This window comes from Hypanus sabinus, chromosome 2 (genome assembly GCF_030144855.1).
Source record: "Hypanus sabinus isolate sHypSab1 chromosome 2, sHypSab1.hap1, whole genome shotgun sequence".
NCBI lineage: Eukaryota > Metazoa > Chordata > Chondrichthyes > Myliobatiformes > Dasyatidae > Hypanus > Hypanus sabinus.
Genome location: NC_082707.1, coordinates 61,841,445 through 61,858,425, shown reverse-complemented (window position 1 = coordinate 61,858,425; position 16,981 = coordinate 61,841,445).

Below are 16,981 nucleotides of genomic sequence, written 5' to 3'. Positions count from 1 at the left end.
GAGTGAGCAGCTTCAATTTCCTCGGTGTCAAGATCTCTGAGGATCTAACCTGGTCCCAACATACTGATGTAGTTATAAAGAAGGCAGGACACTGGCTGTACTTTATTAGGAGTTTGAAGAGATTTGGCATGTTAGAACCAGAATCAGAATCAGGTTTATTATCACCGGCATGAGACCTGAAATTTGTTAACTTAGCAACAGCAGTTCAATGCAATACATAATCTAACAGAGAGAGAGAGAGCGATAAAAGATAATAATAAATTAAATAAAACATTATAAATAAACAAGTAAATCAATTATGTATATAGAGTAGATTTTTAAAGAATGTGCAAAAACAGAAATATTGTATATTAAAAAAAGTGAGGTAGTGTCCAAAGCTTCAATGTCCATTTAGGAATCGAGGGCAGAGGGAAAGAATCTGTTCCTGAATCACTGAGTGTGTTCCTTCAGGCTTCTGTATCTCCTACCTGATGGTAACAGTGAGAAAAGGGCATGCCCTGAGTGCTGGAGGTCCTTAATAATGGACGCTGCCTTTCTGAGACTCCGCTCCCTAAAGATGTCCTGGGTACTTTGTAGGCTAGTGCCCAAGATGGAGCTGACTAGATTTACAACCTTCTGCAGTTTCTTTGGGTCCTGTGCAGTAGCACCTCCATACCAGACAGTGATGCAGCTTGTCAAAATGCTCTATAGTACAACTATAGAAGTTTTTGAGTGTTGACATGCCAAATCTTTTCAAACTCCTAATAAAGTATAGCTGCTGACTTGCCTTCTGTATGACTATTGTACGTTAATATGTTGGGACCAGGTTAGATCCTCAGAGATCTTAACACTGAGGAAGTTGAAGCTGCTCACTCTCTCCACTTCTGATTCCTCTATGAGGATTGGTATGTATTCCCTCGTCTTACCCTTCCTGAAGTCCACAATCAGCTCTTTCATTTTACTGACGTTGAGTGCCAGGTTGATGCTCTGGCACCATTCCACTGGTTGGCATATTTCACTCCTGTACGCCCTCTCATCATCACCTGAGATTCTACCAACAATGGTTCTAATGTCAGCAAATTTGTATTTGAGCTATGCCTAGCCACACAGTCATATGTATATAATCATGTCAACAAATACACTCAAAAACTTCTATGGTTGTACCGTGGAGAGCATTCTGACAGGCTGCATCACTGTCTGGTGTGGAGGGGCTACTGCACAGGGCTGAAAGAAGTTGCAGAAGGTTGTAAATCTAGTCAGTTCTACCTTGAGAACTAGCCTACAAAGTACCCAGGACATCTTTAGGGAGCGGTGACTCAGAAAGGCAACATCCAGCACCCAGGGCATGCCCTTTTCTCACTGTTACCATCAGGTAGGAGATACAGAAGCCTGAAGGCACACAGACAGCAATTCAGGAACAGCTTCTTCCCCTCTGCCATCTGATTCCTAAGTGGACTGTGAAGCTTCAAAGTCTATTTAAGAATTGGATGGCAGAGGGGAAGAAGCTGTTCCTGAATCTTTGATCACCACCTCACTTTTCTTTAATAAACAGTATTTCTGTTTTTGCACTTTTTTAAATCTATTAAACATATGTAATTGATTTACTTATTTATTTATTGTTGTTATAATAATTATTATTATTTTTTCTCTGCTAGATTATGTATTGTGTTGAACTGCTGCTGCAAAGTTAACAGATTTCACGTCATGTGCTGGTGATAGTAAACCTGATTCTGATTCTGATATTCAGGACAGCAACAGGAAGGTCATTGAAATGTTCCACTACGAGGAGAGGAGGCTTATCAGGTGAGTCATTGAAAGGACTTGATTTGTTTATTGACACACTCCAGAGTTAGTCATTTTGATGAAAGCTGTTAGATCATGCAAATAGGCAGAGATCCACATCATCAAACAGGGTCATCTCAGAAGGAAATGATATCTTAGCACTGAGTATAGGCAAGGAGGTAAGATATCAAATCAATGGATCTCTTTTAGTGATATTTGCAAATGGCCACTATTAGATGTATTTAAGATTATTGAATTCCTTCTTTTGGAATCATTTTTATCTAAGTTCAATGTGTATCTTTTGGATTGAATTTGGATTATGCAGTAAGAAAGTGCAATAATGAACTTTTTCTATACACAATGCGAGCTAGAAAATTACTGTAAACGTTAAGTGTATTGCCTGCCCTGTATTATGAATGTTACTGAAAACTATTTAGCTAATTGCTCATTTTGTAGATACTAAAATTATTATGAACTGTAAGGTGGGTCAGTGCTCCAGAGCAATGGACACATACATTACTCGCATAAACATTAATATTTATAGCATAATAGTTTGTTGAAAAATACATTGTTGTACAGTCAGTGGTTGTGCGATGAATTACTAACCAACGTATTGAACATACAATGCTTAAACATTTGCATTTCTAACCTGGAGCACTTAATAAAAGGTGACCTGCTGCATACGTCTTGATTTTTCTTCACTCCAGAGAGTGCACTTGGTAGGAATTGAATGAGTTAGATCAGGAAAGAGTTCACATGCCACACTTACTGACCGGCACACTGACTCTGTCACAGACCTGTGTCACTGGGAATTGAACATTGCAGCATAGGAAGAGAAGGCTCCTTAATCTCCCTGAAGGCCACAGAAGCTCTAAATCCCACACTACCAGATTCAGAAACACTGACTTTCTTTCAATTATTAGGTTCTTACACCGACCCGCACAACTCTAGCCCTACTTCAGCTACGGGGCACTGAGACTGCTTCTTGCTCTGCCGGAGAATTGTCTCTGATTTTGTAGTTTTTGCACTGTCTTGTTTTTTTTTGGCCTGTTTTTCTCTCTGTTCACTGTCTTGTATAATTTATACTATGTGTGTTGTCTATACCTATGTCCCTATGATGCAGCTGTAAGAAAGTTTTTTTTAGTACCTACATTTTATCATAGTTGTTCATATGACAATGAGCTTGACTTGAACTTGAACTTTAATCTGTAACCTGTATTTCTGAAGGCAGGACACCAAAATCTCCAATCTTAGAGAAAGTGGGCACATGTATGCCGAGACTTCCTTTGAAATTCATCATGTCTCGTGTTCTGACCTTCAGTAAGACCTTTAGGCACTGCATAGTACTGCAGTGACTATCATGTTCCCAAGTCTTCAGGCAATAAAGCCAATCTGCTTTCTGTAAATGCATTAAACAGACCACAGATCAATGATATAACAGGGCCAATAAATCATCGTTTTTGCTAACAGTAACAATATGAGAGGGGCATCATAATTCCCTTGATTTCTTCACTTTTAGAGCTCCATAGTGTTTGGTTACATACGTCTTGTCACTTGACACAGTACATAAATCTGTGTCTGTATTAGCCTGAAGGAGGTTTATTCTCTCAATATTCAGCTCGCATGCAACCACCAGTATGGAATGATGAAATCTGATTTTCCCATGATGAGGTAATTGTAAAGAAGCCAGGTACACCACTTCTATTTCCAGAAGTAAAGTAGAAGTACTAATTCTCTGAATTTGTTATACCTTCTGCATCAAGTGTAGTGCTACAATAAATATCATATTATAGCCAGATTATCCTGAAGCATTATCATTTAAAAAGATGTTAAAGTAGAATTTATCCTCAACCATCAGATGAAGAATTGTCTTACAGAGGAGCTCTGTTGCAGGAATAAATACCACCTGCTGTATTCCTTATAACATAATCATAAAAAAAGAGATCTTCCTGGAGATCGATAGCTAGAGCAGGTAGAACATGACAGAAACGGGAATTTACTATGAAACTAGAATTGCTGCAAAGTAGTTTGGTGCAATGAACTAAAGCAATGGAATTTCTTAAAATTAAACTCCATCTACAAATTAACTATGTTCAAATCATGCTCCCTTCAGATTTTTTTATATGGCATATATTGGCATTTTATGATTATATTATTTAATTTATTGTGATTAGTGTGAAATCTTGTTAGACAGGGCTGGAAAATACAGGTGCATGCTTATATTGTGATACCTGGTTAACCCAGGTCTATTTGATCCACTGCAGATTGCGCACAAAATTTGTGTAATCTGCTCGTCATCACGGTTTCAACATCCAGCAAGCACTAACTGGGCTGATCAAAGGAATAGTGTTTTGCCAGAAGTCTTAATTTCATAAGAGGTAGCACTAGTTCAATTAGCACCTGTGCTAATTGAAGTCAGCTGTACAATTTAGAGGGCAAGCTCACTGCAACTGGAGACAGGTGATGGGAATCTTTCGGGAGCTTGCCAGAATATATGGAATTGGAAAGTCAGATTACCTGGAAACAATGATCAAATAGATAGCGAGAAGGACAAACAACATCCTCTTGCAGTACTAAGTGTTTTACAAGCAGACACATAAACAAAGATGAGAGTGGCCATCATTGCATGAATTTAGACTCAATGTTGTAGATCTCAATAAGGTACAAAACCTCAAAAATCTGGTTAGGGTGAATGAATGTATCTTAAAATAACATCTCCAATCTACTCAATCATTGGCTTTATGCTCTACAAAACTTCCCAGACCCCCTCTCTCAGCAACACTATCAGTTGGTCATGTCTGCAATTTAACTTTCATACATACTTGATATACCCTTATTACCTCTCTTTGTCTTATTCAGACATCTCATAGCTTGTAAGTAGTGTCACTACTCAATCATGAGAATCAAATGATCTGAGCAAGTTCTTCTTTCTTTCTCTGTGAGGACAAAGTGGTTTAAGACCAGTGAGAACAGCAACATATTGGCAAGAACAGTGTGGCCATTAGGACAGATGTTACTCAGAATACTGGAGATGATGGTGTGGTCATGGAGTTTAATTTACAGGTTGAGTCTGTGGTGAGGATGGCAAATACAATGTTAGCATGCATTTCAAGGGGAATAGAATATAAACGCAAGGATGGAATGTTGAGACTTTATTAAGCCCTGGTGAGGCCTCACTTGGAGTATTGTAAGCACTTGTGTGGGCCCCTTATCTTAGAAAGGAAGTGCTGAAACTGGAGAGGGTTCATAGGAGGTTCATGAAAATGATTCAAAGAATGAATGGCTTGTCATATGAAGAGTGTTGATGGCTCTCGGCCTGTATTCACTCAAATTCAGAAGAGTGATCTAATTGAAACCTGTCAAATGGTGAAAGGCCTTGATAGAGTGGACGAGCAGAGGATGTTTCCTATGATGAGAGAGTCTAAGGCCAGAGGACATAGCCTCAGAATAGAAGGGTGACCTTTTAGCATAGAGATGAGGAGAAATTTCTTTAGCCAGAGGATAATGAATCTGTGGAATTCTTTGCTATAGGCAGCTGTGGAGGCCAAGTCTTTATGTATATTTATTGCAGATGTTGATAGAATCTTGTTTTGACAGGACGTGAAGGGATACAGGTTAAAGGTGGGAAACTGGGGCTGAGAGGAAAATTAGATGATGAAATGGTGGAGCACACTTGATGGGCCAAATGGCCTAATTTTGCTCCTATATCTTATGGTCTATACCTATTATACCTTTTTACACATTATCTTCCCTATTCTAATTCACAATTTGCAGATGTTGTGAACAAGCACATATCACAAACCTTCCATTCTCTGCTATTATTGCGCTGTATTATTCGTGATCTAGAATTTCCATCTGGACAACAGGTTAATGGCTGGTGATGTGGCAGGGATGAAGAACTCACCAGCTCAGATTTTACAGATCAGTTCATGATCAGGATCTTTGCATGGTGAGCTACTTTATAAAACAGGTAATGTAGATGTCAGCTCCCAGGACCATGAGATCTCACAGGTATTTTGCTCCAGTGGATTTCATGGAGACAGTCTACAGAATGAGGCTGATGGATATGGATAATTAAATACTGACTATGTTGGCCGACCTGCATAGAAGCATTCACACAATGTGAGTAGAACAATCCAAACTGATTGTCTGCAAATGTGGAAATCAAATTGCACAAGAAGGTATTGAGGCCAGCTTCTTGAAGCTTATTCATTAGTTTGGAAGTGATGATAGTATTGAATGCTGAGCTGTAGTTGATAAAGAGCATGCTTATTGTGTATGCACTTCCACTGTTTCGCTATTTTATGGTTGAGTGAAGAGCCAATGAAATGGTATCTGCTGTGGACCTGATGTGATGGTAGGCAACTTTCCTCTCAGGCAGGAGTTGATATTTTCTCACCAACCTCTCAAAGCTCTTCTTAATTGGTTCTGCACTACACTGTGGGTCAAAAGGCCTATTCCTGTGCAGCACTGTTCTATGTCCTATGTAGCAGAATTAGGAAAAGAAATATCAGCATTGATAAAGGATTTTCAATCTGAAAGCTTAACCGTTTCCCTTTCTGCAAGAATTGTCTGGCCTGCTAAGTGTTTCCAGCATCGTTGGTTTTTATGTCAGAAGTCAAACTTGCGCAGTTATTTTTAAAATTTTTTTCAGCTGAATTGTTGAAGGCCAGTGAGTGTACTGTAAAAATGGAGAGCTTCACATGGAATGACATCACATCCTGCCAGCTGTTCATACTCACAAGCAGTAGACTGTGGGAACAGGCCCTTTGGCGCATGATGTCTCTGCAGATTATGACGCCAACTTAAACTAATCCCTTCTGTCTGCACATAAGCCATAATCCCCCCATCTCCTGCCTGTTTATGTCCCTTTCCAACTGCCTCTTGAATATTGCTATTGTATCTGCTTCTATCACCTTATAAGCAACATATTATACTCAGTGTAAAAAAATGTTGCTTCACAAATTCCTAAACTGTCCCCCTCTCACTTTCAATCCATACCCTGTATTTGCCTTGGGAAAAAGATTCTGTTAGGCTATCTATGCCTCTCATACATCTACCAGTTTGCCCCACAGTGCCCCAGACTTTCCTTTTGTTGGTACTCTCTAATTCAGCAGCATTCTGGGCATCCTCTTCAGAGCCACCACATCATTCCTGTAATGTAAGGACCAGAACAGTACAGAATTGTGGCCTAATCAAAGTTTTATACAGTTGCAGCATGACTTCCCAACTTTTATACTCAACACCTTAGTAGCCATACCAATTTCTGCTCCTGGATTCCACCATCTTCTCATTATCTCAGTCCAGAATGGGTGACTGCTTTTCCTGCTGGGCTGCTCCATTTGCTCCAGGGTGGCAAAACTGCTATCCAACTTTTATATTATCAATCCCTCTCACAATCACATGTTTAGAATTAATAATAGGGAGAGGGACATTTCAGCAGAACGGGTCAAGATTGTGTTCTTCAGGGATTTCTCAACTTTGATTTCCTCAAATGCGGATGGAGATGGGATGATTAGAAGGATTACTATAGGGGAGCAGCTTGCCCAGGCACTCAAATGCGGCCTCTGGTCACCCCTACATTTCTGGCTTTTGATCCAGAAATACCTAATTCACTGTGACAACTCAGCAATGCCTGAGAAGACTGTGTTTCCCTGATTAGTACCATCCGAGTTGTTTGATAGCTGCAAGGACTGCTAATGTAAACTGGAAGGGGGCCCACTGTTAAATGCATCCTTCCAGCCTAACATCTCGACAGCTCATTGGCACCAATTCTAGTAGCTTTCCCCCACATTACATTAATAAGTCTGCTATTGCTTACTGCTGGCAGCCCCAGTCCTACCAAGCCCTCTCTTCCCACTCCTTTGCCTCAAATCATTTCTCTCCAAACCCATAAACTGTGTATGATTTTCTACATCCCACTGATCTCAAACCCTGTCTGGCACTCTCACTCCTAATCCAGGCTGGGAGCTTTCTGTGCATTTAGGATACGATGAAGTCTGAGAACTCCTCGAAGAAGAACTTACTTGATGATGGCAAATGCTGACCCAGTTATATTTCAGTTCCAATAAAAGATATATGGAGTTTAATATAGTGTGTCATCGAGAGGGTGACACTGATGACCAGTGATCCTTGACTGCAGGTCAAACTCGTGTATTTCGTACTCTGGAAAATGCAGCTGATCAACTTCCAAGATTGGTACTCATTACACCCTGTACTCAGTGACTTTCAGATGTTTTAACAAAAACAATTAAGTGATTAGAGCCATTTCCTTACTGAAAGCATATTTAAACTAAATTATACCATATAATAATACTTCAAAAGAAATGCATTAATACATTTACAGGTAGAAATATAAACAGATATTAAAGAATACAACTAAAACGATCAAAGTTTTATTCACATATTTTCTCTGTTTTTATTGCAATTTCTGATTGCTGTTGAATTCAATCTGGAATTTCAGAAATCCTAAACTACTCATTCGAGGAATGAACTTCAGTCTCTAGATGGCAGTAATGTTCTTTCCTGCAATTTATGACACCACAACAGCTGCATGTTTTATGATTGCTGCATAATTTTATGCTTCACATTACATGTTACAGAAAATAAGAGTAAATTAACTTTAATCAGTTTTAATTGTATTCAGACCATAATCAAATTGATATGTTTTTGAATGTGAAAGAAGGGCAGAGTGAAGGTAACACAATACTTGGAAATAAATTAACAAGAATTTATAGTACTCTAAACAGATTAAAAGTAAAACATTATGTTAAAGAAACTTATCACTTAACTTTTCACTATCCAAAGAATTAATTTCATTTTCATTTTTATGTAATTTCCGGCTTAGGTGTGCCCATAATCAGCTAAAATAGATCTTAAAATGTTTTGTTTAGCTTATGGCATTGATTTTTTTGTATTACATAACTTATTTATAATTCCCAGTGTCTGCATCATTGAAATTTGATAGTGGTAACATGTTTGATGCTTGCTAGAGAAAATAAATATAATGCTATTAATATATGCCTCTAATCTGCATAACCACATCTGTTCAGAACAGGATGTTGTTTAAATTTTATGAAGATCATTGAATTATGAATTGCACTTAATGTTCTGAAAGGGGTCAATATACTCTGTGATAAGGTTAATCTTAATTTTGTTTCTTCATACATGAAGCCTATCATCACAAAGAGCAGATATGGTGGCCTGGAAATTCAAATGCATGCTGCTGTTTATCAGAATATGCTTAATTTCCACATTGTTTTATGTTCATTTTGAAAGGTGACAAGGCATTTACAGGCATCATAATCAATGTCGTGATTGGGGCGCTGAGAATAAAAGGCTACATTCATTTCACATTCATTTCATTCCAGTGCAGGGTAACTTGTACACATTGCCTGGAACATCTAAAATTGTGCACTTCTAGGAACATTTAGTCTTTCCAGAGCTGCGGCAGACTAAGGTAATTGCTTACATTCATTCTTCAAAATCGCACTTTGACCATGGCTCTGCAAACTCAACATCACTCAAAACCTTGTTCTTCTCTGTCCTCCAAGCCCCTGGATTCCTTTTACTTCCTTTTACACAATATTGCACACTCTGAGTACTGGAAGTGTGCAAATCCTAGTCACATACATGAGAATCAAAGACCAAATGTGTCATTGGTACTCACCGCATTCAACATGGCCCAATGGAATCTTTTGGGATCTATCTTTTATTTTCTTAAATATTAACCACTTTAAACATATTGACTGAAATTTAAATTGATTATTGATTTCTACTGATTCCTGGTTCTTATTCTGATCTTATTTTAATATTTTACATTCACTAGACAATTTATTAATAAGCTGTATTAGCAGCACTTCTACATACGGACATCAAATCTGTGTATGTTTCTTGCTAATTGTCTTATTTAATGTTTCTTACAAAAGTCTGAGGTCAGTATTTGGCATCCGTTGGCAGGACCGAGTCTCAAACCTAGAGGACCTCAACAGGGTGGGGGCCACAAGCATTGAGGCCACAATCATAAATGTACAGCCTTGATGTCATACCTGTGAAGGATTCCCGATTCCCTGAGTGGCTACTATATGGTGAGCTCTCGCTGGGCAAGGGGAATCGAAGCAGGCGCTGTAAGAAGTTTAAAGACTGCGTGAAAGCTAACATTGCACGTGCTGAGCTTGTACCAAAACAGCTGGAGCAGTGAGCAAGACCAGAGAGGCTGGGGAGCCTTGGTTCGATCTGCTCACAGCAACCTGGAGGAGCAATGCCGAGCAGTACTAATTGCTGCCCGACGAAGAAGGAAAGCAGCAGCAGTGGCTTTCATGACCTTATGGGGAATTCTACGTCATTCTACGTCACTCGGACTCAGCAGCTGCCTACGAACACACAACAGAATTGCACAAACCGAACTGTCATCATCGGATGTGACGGACAATCACCAATCATCAAAATGTGTAGCACATCAAATTATGGGAGATTACAATCTGAAGAAAGGAATACTCCTGTTTTTTTAATCTTTTGTGTCTGTGTTGGTTGTTTCTAAGGGAGGTAGAGCCTAATTTAGTACAAGGTAAAGTTAATCAATAAGTCATTTGATATTGCATATCAAATAAAGCCTCAGAATTAAAGTTCCTACAGTTCAATGATTTCATTATTATCTCTTGTATTACTCATTTGTATAGCTTCCATTAGAAAGTATCAATCAATGTAGAACAATAATTCATGGAGATGCATAGTCATGAAATATGTAGGTTCAGGCTGGGACTTTCTACAGTCTCTTTCGCACTGATGTACCATTTTGGGCTTCATATCAAAGAACCATAGCTAGAAAGAAATAGTTTTATTTTGCTTTTTTTTGTCACACAACTTCTTGTCGACTTTACTCTTTGCTGACATTATGTCGTTTAGTCTACCAAGGCATAATTGGATACTAACCTTTTCAGCTTGAATGATTTTACAGGAAGAGAAGAGCTTAAGTCAAAGCTTCATAATCTTCATTGCTGTCTTGATCTCTCCAGTCGTGCCTGTCAGTTTTGATCCAGAGCAAGTGGCTGTAAAAGCTGTATGGTTGTGCTTGCTAGGCTCTTCCATATGTAGTGGCATATTTGCCCATCCTGTGACTTTGAAAGCTCTGCAGAGAGCTGGACTGAATCAAAATGAGGACTTCCCAAACTGGTAGTTAATAATTGCTGCCAGCACAAATCTTTTCAGGAAAAGAGCTTTGAGTCCAAGGGAATCAACAAAATGTGACCACCACATTAAAAGTTAAGTGTTTATGTCAGTATTTCATAGAGGGTAGCCATTCTTTCAGTAGAAAAATGATAGCCATATTTCACTGACAATTTAATAATATACTTTAAGGTTTAAACCCTGGCAAACTGAACACATCACAGCCTTAATTACAATTTGTTTCTGTGGTGAGATTTTCTGTTTGATGTGGGTGTGGGGTACTGATGAGCTGGCACTGAGTGGGAGACCTGCTTTTCTGCTGTCATTGCACTGAAAGAGCTTTTCATCTTCTCTCATGACTGAAGCTACACATAGAAAGCAACTGAATTTTAATAGAAGATTTTCTTTTGCCTTTTTTTCTTTGATTAGGTATAGCAATTCTTTAACAATCTGCAAACTCTAATCATTGTCTTCATTCTTTATTAGAAATAGAGTTTGACATCATATTTAGGATTCTGATGCTCCACACTGAGATTTGTGTAGATGGAGCTCATTGTTTCCACCCATTTACCATTTCCATTCACTTTGTGAACCTTTGTGTATGCATCAGTACCACCATCCAGAGCAGAAATTATTCCAATCATTTTCTGTTACTTGTATCTGCCTACACTATATTTTACTATAACCACTCCTTACCACTACTAACCCTCTCCTTAGTTCAGAAACAATGAGGACGGATTTTTTAAAAATCGGCCTTAACAAATACATCTTGTAAACAAACAAAGACAAGTGAAATTAATTACTTGACTATGCTCTGATATTTCTATTTTCACCTAAAAGTGATTTCCGTTTGTTCGGTTTGAAATAAAATTTAGTAAGTTGCACTCTGAAAGCTGGAAGTTATCAGAATCAGAATCAGGCACGTGTTGTGAAATTTGTTAACTTAGCAGCAGCAGTTCAATACAATACATAGTATAGAAGAAGAAGAAAAATAAAAATAAAATAATAAAAATAAATAAATAATAAGTAAATCAATTTACAGTATCCTTAAATTGAATAGATTAAAATCATGCAAAACACAGAAATGATTGTATATTAAAAAAGTAAGGTAGTGTTCAATGTCCATTTAGGAATCAGATGGCAAAGAGGAAGAAGCTGTTACTGAATCACTGAGTGTGTGCCTTCAGGCTTCTGTATCTCCTACCTGATAGATAGTAACAATGAGAAAAGGGCATTCCCTGGATGCTTGAGGTCCTTAATAATGGATGCTGCCTTTCTGAGACACCACTCCTTGAAGATGACCAAGAAGCTGTAGTTGTGCTCTTCAAGGAACAGAAATAAAAAAGAAGATGTGGTAGAAGTGCTCAAAGTTATAAAAGTCTATCAGGGTAATCATAGAGAAACTATATCCAGTGTTAGATGATCAGCAATCAGCTGAGAAAGCTTTAAGATATTTGGCTGAAGAACTAGACATGACATAAGGCAAATATAACACAACATGTTATGATAAACTTGAAAGTACCCCCAAATAGTTGGTAGAACCAAATTAGTTAATAACTTACAAATTGTAAAACGGAAAGGACAATATTACAACAGGAAGGAAATAAAGGAGGCATCACAGAATTGTTGGGTAGCTTCACAGTAAACTAAACACTGTGACTGACATGAAGTCCTCCTGTGCCACCATGCTCTGATTCCATTAATCCAGTATTAATTGACTCAGCAATTGAACTATTAAATATCTGACTGTTGAATGCTTGTTTTATAAAGGTCATGGAATTTAGAGGAAGTAATTATGATTGACGGTAGAATTCTTATAAAAATGTAAAATAAATTAAGTTTATAGTGCTATATGTATAAAACAGAAAAAAAATGACTCATCCAGAGGTTTCTGCACAGGCCATTCTATGCAACAAGCCCTGATGACTTTCCCCTTCCCTGTGTGTAAATGGCACTAATCCTATTTACCCATCTCTCATAGATTCCCTTTATCCATCTATTCAAATGATTGTGTGCCTTTGTCGATTCATCTTCAAGTCAGAAAATGAGATACTGACTTTAATGTCCTCAAACCTATACTCCAATAACAATAAATCACTGAGACAGTAAGAATGGAGAGAAATTGGAATATGAGTAAAATGATATAGGAGTAACTGAAAGCAATAATTCCTCCATCCTGAAAACCCTCTGCTGAAATGCAAGTAAATCATGTGATGAAGTACTCTGAGCAGGAATCCATGAATTCTGTGGTACATAAAATTTCATTTTCCCATTTCACGCTGCTAAGGAGAGCTCAGAATTATTATTAATGCAGCATTCAGTGGTCATCATATCAGGTAATTCTTCTAAGATTCATTGTTTCATGTTCCACTTTACATATTACTTCATTTCTGAGCAGGGCACACATAAATGCAAAAGCCACATAATTGTTCTTCTTTCTAATCTTGTCATTTGTAAAAGAAATGACACCAGATCATTCTTAAATTGGAAATTATCATGACACAGACAGTATTATCAGAAATCATTTTCACCTTGCCCATTGAACAAATGAAATTTGCTGCACTTACTTCAAAGTCATATCCAAACTTCATGTGACATAAACACATATGGTATATGTTCTAGAATGAAATAACATTTTATGGCACATTTTAAAGCATTCTGATTATGGTATTTTTAATCTGAGAACCATAATACATTTGTACAATCGCTAGCTCACATCAAATGAATCACCAGATCTTTTAATTTTGAAGGGAATGGAATGGAAAATCGGGTGGGCTGAGAGATTTCATGGTCATCATTAGTTTTATGTTCCCGTCAAAGACACACACTCCTCCTGCTGACATTTACTGACTGGATATTCTGACATCCTGGAACAGTTGAGACGGTTATTCTGGGCTTTAATTTATAGGCTGAATATTCAGTATTATATTTAGAATTATGCCATCATAATTTTCCAGTGTAAATCAATTTAAATCGTGCTGAGTTATTTTGATCTAAAGCATGTTTGAAGATATGTTGGATTTGATTTTATAGCTCAAGTAACGTAATGGATACTTTGGTCCAGTGTTACCGGAAAATAAATCAGAGGAACACAGATTACTCAAAAACTGGTAACGTTCTCTGCACACTTAACGCTCTCATGACTTTTACTTTCAATCCAACAGGAATACAACATGGATGACGTGGATCCTGAAATGATATAGAACACAGAATAGTACATTACAGTGCACCCTTCGGTTCATAATGTTTTGCCAACCTTTTAACATTTTCAAAGGTCAATCTGACCCATGCCTCCCACATTGTCCTCCATTTTTATTTCATTTATGCCACTACATAAGAATGAAGGGTTAAAGTATGAGGAGTATTCTATGGTTCTGAGTTTGTACTTGCTGCAGTTTACAAGAATGAGGGAGATTTCATTGAAACCTATTGAATATTGAAAGGTCTACATAGAGTGGATGTGGAGAGGATGTTTCTTTTAGGAGGTAAGTCTAGGGCCAGAGGGCACAGCCTCAGAATAGAGGGCTGTCCAATTAGAAAAGTGATAAGAAGGAATATCTATAGCCAGAGGGTGGTGAATCTGTGGAAATTCATTGCCATGGAAGGCTGTAAAGCTAAGTCATTGAGTATATTTAATGCAGAGGTTGATAGCTTCTTGATTAGTCAGAGTATCAAAGGTTACAGAGAAAAGGCAGGAGAATGGGGTTGCGAGGGATAATAAATCAGCTGTGATGTAGTAGTAGGACAGTCTCAGAGGGCTGAATGGCCAAAATCTGCTCTTATGTCTTATGGTCTTAAATGTATCCGTGTCTACCTCCACCCCTGGCAGATATAATCCCTCACATTCCACATCATCCCATGCCTAATTGACTCTCATGAAGAATTTACCTAAGCAGAAAAGGCAGATATAAGGTTCTGATTTATGCAGAGTAGATTAAGTATCCTCACACTGTATTTGACTATCAATGGGGAGAAACTGGTGAAATGGATAGTAAGGATTTGTCAGATGTTACTCTCTGCTTTTGCCAATAACTTAACATTTATACTATGTGATTACTTTTGCTCAGAGTGCTAATTTCTTATTGAAGAGACTGATGAGGTATATTCCTCTGTTCTTATTTTTAATTTCCTGTCATATTTGCAAGCTTCCAGTCCCATGGTATCATCTACGGCTAAAGTTGCATGATTCCCCTCTTATTTTCCTCTGTCACCTATGGTACATCTATATTGTTTGGAGTAAGCCTCCACTCTCTTATTAAGGTCTGTTGCAGTGCAAGTAACCTCAAAGTTCAAAGAAAACTTTAATGTCAATTTTATTACATATATGTCACCACATAAAACCCTGAGATTCATTTTCCAGTGGGCATACTCAGCAAATCTATAGAATGGTAGCTATAATGGTCTCCACTACCCTTTATAGGAGTTTCCATTCAAAGGTATTGGTGCTTTCATGCCAGGTCATGATGCAGCCAGTCAACACACTCTCCACTACACATCTATGGAAGTTTATCAAAGATTTAGATGTCATGCCAAATCTCCACAGACTCCTAAGGAAGTAAAGATGCTGCTGTGCTTTCTTCGCAATTGCACTTACATGCAGGGTTCCAGAGAGGTCCTCTCAAATAGTAACACCCAGGAATTTAAAGTTTATGATGCTCTCAACCTCTGACCCTCCAATGAGGATGGGCTCATTGTCCTCCTGTTTCCCTTTTCTGAAGTCTACAGTCAGTTCCTTGGTCTTGGAGATACTGCGTGAGAGGTTGTTGTTATGACAGCACTCAGCCAAACTTTCAATCTCTCTCCTGTATGCTGATTCATCACCACTTTTGGTTCAGCCCACAACAATTGTGTCATCAGCAAACTTGTACATGGTACTGGAGCTGTGCTTAGCCACACAGTCATAGGTGTAAAGCAAGTCGAGCTGGGGGGGTAAACACACAGCGCTGTGGCTCACCTGTGCTGAGGAGCTGTTGTTGCCAATCTGAACTGACTGGGGGCTACAAGTGAGAAAATCCAGAATCTAATTACACAAGGAGGTACTGAGGCCAAGGTCTTGGAGCTTATTGATAAGTTTTGAGGGGACGATAGTATTGAGTGCTGAGCTGTAGTCGATAAGGAGCATTCTGATGTACGAATCATTGCTGTCCAGATGTTCCAGGGTTGAGTGAAGATCCAGTGAGGTGGCATCTGCTGTGGACCTGTTGCTGCTGTGAGCAAATCGGAACAGATTCAAGTCACCTCTCAGGCAAGAGCTGATTTGTTTCCTCGCCAGCCTCTCAAAACACTTCATCGCTGTGGGTGTAGGTGTAACCGGGTGATAGTCATTGAGGCAAATGACCACGCTCTTCTTGGGCACCGGTATAATTGGGTACCACACACTGCCGAAGCAAGAGGTTAAGGATCTCAGTGAAGACACCAGCTAGCTGATCAGCACAGGACTTTAGTGCTTGGCCAGGTACCCCATCTGGGCTGGATGCTTTCCTTGGATTCACCCTCCTAAAGACAGCCCACACGTCATCTTCAGATACTGAGATAGAAAGTATTGAGCTCATTTGGAAGTGAAGCCCTGCTTGATTTAACTTTGTAAGCAGTTATAAACCCTGCCACAGCTGCCGAGCATTCCATGTTGATTCCAGTTTGATCCACTTCACTCATGGGATCATACCCGAACCTCTTGTAGCATTCTTGGTCTCTAGACCTGAACGCCTCTGATCTGGCCCGCAGCAAATTTTGTGCCTTAGGGTTCATCTAGGGCTTCTGTTTGTGAAAGAGTCTGATTGATTTTGTGGGGACACACTTGTCTACAGCTGTTTTAATAAAGTCCATTACAACCATGGTGTATTCTAGATGAGTGCTTGAACACGGCCCAGACCACTGATTCAAAGCCATCCTGCAATCATTCCTCTACCTCCTACAATCACCTCTTAGTTGTCCTAATCTCTGGAGCCTTGCTTTTTATGCTCTGCCTGTATGCAGGTAGGAGGAGGACAGCTAAATGATCCAATTTACCAAAATACAGCTGGGTAAGACACAATACGCATTCCTTATCATAGCG